Below are 4,908 nucleotides of genomic sequence, written 5' to 3' on the forward strand. Positions count from 1 at the left end.
TTTTAGGTGTGTGTCTAAGTGTGTGTGTGTGTCTAGGTGTGTGTGTGTGTCTAGGTGTGTGTGTGTGTGTCTAGGTGTGTGTGTGTGTCTAGGTGTGTGTGTGTGTCTAGGTGTGTGTGTGTGTCTAGGTGTGTGTGTGGGTGTGTGTGTGTGTCTAGGTGTGTGTGTGTGTCTAGGTGTGTGTGTGTGTCTAGGTGTGTGTGTGTGTCTAGGTGTGTGTGTGTGTCTAAGTGTGTGTGTGTCTGTGTTTAACTCGTGGTTTAGTGGTAATTAATTGAAGGTGGAGGGGTTACCAGCCCCTCGCACCCGTCCACAGAGCCCCCGTTTAGCCCCTGTGGTGGACACATATGCCATGTGAGGAGGAGCCAATCAAAAATTGGCCCTCCCCCCACAGCACTGTCCACGACAGAGTTGCCCGTCCGGCACCGCGAGGAGGTAGGGGGTTGTTTTGCCGGACACAGTAGGGGGCACAGGTGATGCATCAGCCAGTCATCTCAGTCATCTCAGACGACCCGTGGCACCTGCTGGGTCTGCCCCGTGACCTGCCAGCGGGCGTTCGACACTTCACGTGGCCTCAGGGTGCACATAGCCTGGCACAAGCGTCGTGGTGACGTCACCGCCACTTAGTGGCGAATGGCGGTTGTTGTGTATGTGTGTGTGTAGGTGTGTCCAGGTGTAGGTGTGTGTGTGTGTGTCTAGGTGTGTGTGTGTGTCTAGGTGTGTGTGTGTCTAGGTGTGTGTGTGTCTAGGTGTGTGTGTGTCTAGGTGTGTGTGTGTCTAGGTGTGTGTGTGTGTCTAGGTGTGTGTGTGTGTGTCTAGGTGTGTGTGTGTGTCTAGGTGTGTGTGTGTGTCTAGGTGTGTGTGTGTGTCTAGGTGTGTGTGTGTCTAGGTGTGTGTGTGTGTCTAGGTGTGTGTGTGTGTCTAGGTGTGTGTGTGTGTCTAGGTGTGTGTGTGTGTCTAGGTGTGTGTGTGTGTCTAGGTGTGTGTGTGTGTCTAGGTGTGTGTGTGTGTCTAGGTGTGTGTGTGTGTCTAGGTGTGTGTGTGTGTCTAGGTGTGTGTGTGTGTCTAGGTGTGTGTGTGTGTCTAGGTGTGTGTGTGTGTCTAGGTGTGTGTGTGTGTCTAGGTGTGTGTGTGTGTCTAGGTGTGTGTGTGTGTGTCTAGGTGTGTGTGTGTGTGTCTAGGTGTGTGTGTGTGTGTCTAGGTGTGTGTGTGTGTGTCTAGGTGTGTGTGTGTGTCTAGGTGAGTGTCTAGGTGTGTGTGTGTGTCTAGGTGAGTGTCTAGGTGTGTGTGTGTGTCTAGGTGAGTGTCTAGGTGTGTGTGTGTGTCTAGGTGAGTGTCTAGGTGTGTGTGTGTGTCTAGGTGAGTGTCTAGGTGTGTGTGTGTGTCTAGGTGAGTGTCTAGGTGTGTGTGTGTGTCTAGGTGAGTGTCTAGGTGTGTGTGTGTGTCTAGGTGAGTGTCTAGGTGTGTGTGTGTGTCTAGGTGAGTGTCTAGGTGTGTGTGTGTGTCTAGGTGAGTGTCTAGGTGTGTGTGTGTGTCTAGGTGAGTGTCTAGGTGTGTGTGTGTGTCTAGGTGAGTGTCTAGGTGTGTGTGTGTGTCTAGGTGAGTGTCTAGGTGTGTGTGTGTGTCTAGGTGAGTGTCTAGGTGTGTGTGTGTGTCTAGGTGAGTGTCTAGGTGTGTGTGTGTGTCTAGGTGAGTGTCTAGGTGTGTGTGTGTGTCTAGGTGAGTGTCTAGGTGTGTGTGTGTGTCTAGGTGAGTGTCTAGGTGTGTGTGTGTGTGTCTAGGTGAGTGTCTAGGTGTGTGTGTGTGTCTAGGTGAGTGTCTAGGTGTGTGTGTGTGTCTAGGTGAGTGTCTAGGTGTGTGTGTGTGTCTAGGTGAGTGTCTAGGTGTGTGTGTGTGTCTAGGTGAGTGTCTAGGTGTGTGTGTGTGTCTAGGTGAGTGTCTAGGTGTGTGTGTGTGTCTAGGTGAGTGTCTAGGTGTGTGTGTGTGTCTAGGTGAGTGTCTAGGTGTGTGTGTGTGTCTAGGTGAGTGTCTAGGTGTGTGTGTGTGTCTAGGTGAGTGTCTAGGTGTGTGTGTGTGTCTAGGTGAGTGTCTAGGTGTGTGTGTGTGTCTAGGTGAGTGTCTAGGTGTGTGTGTGTGTCTAGGTGAGTGTCTAGGTGTGTGTGTGTGTCTAGGTGAGTGTCTAGGTGTGTGTGTGTGTCTAGGTGAGTGTCTAGGTGTGTGTGTGTGTCTAGGTGAGTGTCTAGGTGTGTGTGTGTGTCTAGGTGAGTGTCTAGGTGTGTGTGTGTGTCTAGGTGAGTGTCTAGGTGTGTGTGTGTGTCTAGGTGAGTGTCTAGGTGTGTGTGTGTGTCTAGGTGAGTGTCTAGGTGTGTGTGTGTGTCTAGGTGAGTGTCTAGGTGTGTGTGTGTGTCTAGGTGAGTGTCTAGGTGTGTGTGTGTGTCTAGGTGAGTGTCTAGGTGTGTGTGTGTGTCTAGGTGAGTGTCTAGGTGTGTGTGTGTGTCTAGGTGAGTGTCTAGGTGTGTGTGTGTGTCTAGGTGAGTGTCTAGGTGTGTGTGTGTGTGTCTAGGTGAGTGTCTAGGTGTGTGTGTGTGTGTCTAGGTGAGTGTCTAGGTGTGTGTGTGTGTGTCTAGGTGAGTGTCTAGGTGTGTGTGTGTGTGTCTAGGTGAGTGTCTAGGTGTGTGTGTGTGTGTCTAGGTGAGTGTCTAGGTGTGTGTGTGTGTGTCTAGGTGAGTGTCTAGGTGTGTGTGTGTGTGTCTAGGTGAGTGTCTAGGTGTGTGTGTGTGTGTCTAGGTGAGTGTCTAGGTGTGTGTGTGTGTGTCTAGGTGAGTGTCTAGGTGTGTGTGTGTGTGTCTAGGTGAGTGTCTAGGTGTGTGTGTGTGTGTCTAGGTGAGTGTCTAGGTGTGTGTGTGTGTGTCTAGGTGAGTGTCTAGGTGTGTGTGTGTGTGTCTAGGTGTGTCTGTGGGTCTGTGTCTGTCTGCTGTGGTGGGCAGTGCCCACTCAGCTTTTGTTCGGGCCGGATCGAGGGGGCTAAACGGGCGCGGCACACGGGCTAGAGAAGAGATGGAGTGACGTGGTACAGGAGGCACGGGGCTTGAGAAGAGATGGAGTGATGTGGTACAGGAGGACGTGGAGCTGAGTGGACTTGCCGAGGCTAGAGAAGAGATGGAGTGACGTGGTACAGGAGGACGTGGAGCTGAGTGGACTTGCCGAGGCTAGAGAAGAGATGGAGCTGAGTGGACTTGCCGAGGCTAGAGAAGAGATGGAGCTGAGTGGACTTGCCGAGGCTAGAGAAGAGATGGAGTGACGTGGTACAGGATGACGTGGAGCTGAGTGGACTTGCCGAGGCTAGAGAAGAGATGGAGTGGCGTGGTACAGGAGGCACGGGGCTAGAGAAGAGATGGAGTGACGTGGTACAGGAGGACGTGGAGCTAGAGAAGAGATGGAGTGACGTGATACAGGAGTCACGGGCTAGAGAAGAGATGGAGTGACGTGGTATAGGAGGACGTGGAGCTGAGTGGACTTGCCGAGGCTAGAGAAGAGATGGAGTGATGTGGTACAGGAGGTACGGGGCTAGAGAAGAGATGGAGTGACGTGGTACAGGAGGACGTGGAGCTGAGTGGACTTGCCGAGGCTAGAGAAGAGATGGAGTGATGTGGTACAGGAGGTACGGGGCTAGAGAAGAGATGGAGTGACGTGGTACAGGAGGACGTGGAGCTGAGTGGACTTGCCGAGGCTAGAGAAGAGATGGAGTGACGTGGTACAGGAGGACGTGGAGCTGAGTGGACTTGCCGAGGCTAGAGAAGAGATGGAGTGATGTGGTACAGGAGGCACGGGGCTAGAGAAGAGATGGAGTGATGTGGTACAGGAGGCACGGGGCTAGAGAAGAGATGGAGTGACGTGGTACAGGAGGCACGGGGCTAGAGAAGAGATGGAGTGACGTGGTACAGGAGGCACGGGGCTAGAGAAGAGATGGAGTGACGTGGTACAGGAGGCACGGGGCTAGAGAAGAGATGGAGTGATGGGTGAGTGGGTGGGTGGCACGGGGCTAGAGAAGAGATGGAGTGATGTGGTACAGGAGGCACGGGGCTAGAGAAGAGATGGAGTGACGTGGTACAGGAGTCACGGGGCTAGAGAAGAGATGGAGTGATGTGGTACAGGAGGACGTGGAGCTAGAGAAGAGATGGAGTGACGTGGTACAGGAGGCACGGGGCTAGAGAAGAGATGGAGTGATGTGGTACAGGAGGCACGGGGCTAGAGAAGAGATGGAGTGACGTGGTACAGGAGGACGTGGAGCTGAGTGGACTTGCCGAGGCTCGAGAAGAGATGGAGTGACGTGGTACAGGAGGACGTGGAGCTGAGTGGACTTGCCGAGGCTAGAGAAGAGATGGAGTGATGTGGTACAGGAGGCACGGGGCTAGAGAAGAGATGGAGTGATGTGGTACAGGAGGCACGGGGCTAGAGAAGAGATGGAGTGATGTGGTACAGGAGGCACGGGGCTAGAGAAGAGATGGAGTGACGTGGTACAGGAGGACGTGGAGCTAGAGAAGAGATGGAGTGACGTGGTACAGGAGGCACGGGGCTAGAGAAGAGACGGAGTGATGGGTGAGTGGGTGGGTGGCACGGGGCTAGAGAAGAGATGGAGGTCACGTGGTACAGGAGGACGACGTGTTTGGGGGGCTACCGACCCCCAATCCCCCCCCCCCACCACCCCCCCACCACCCCCCCACCACCACCCCCCCACCACCACCCCACCCACCCCGTGTTGTCAACCGCGTGCGCCGTGGTTCAATTGATGCGGCCGCCTCTTTCTACGATCTCGCAAAGTCAAAACCCCGACCCGTGAACAAAGAGGCGCGGCTGGATCCCCCATATAGCCTTAACAGACTGTAGGGGCAAGTGCTGTTAGCGAGC

The sequence above is a fragment of the Petromyzon marinus genome, chromosome 84 (assembly GCF_048934315.1).
Source record: "Petromyzon marinus isolate PM22_M1 ecotype Great Lakes invasive population chromosome 84, UKy_Petmar_22M1.pri1.0, whole genome shotgun sequence".
NCBI lineage: Eukaryota > Metazoa > Chordata > Hyperoartia > Petromyzontiformes > Petromyzontidae > Petromyzon > Petromyzon marinus.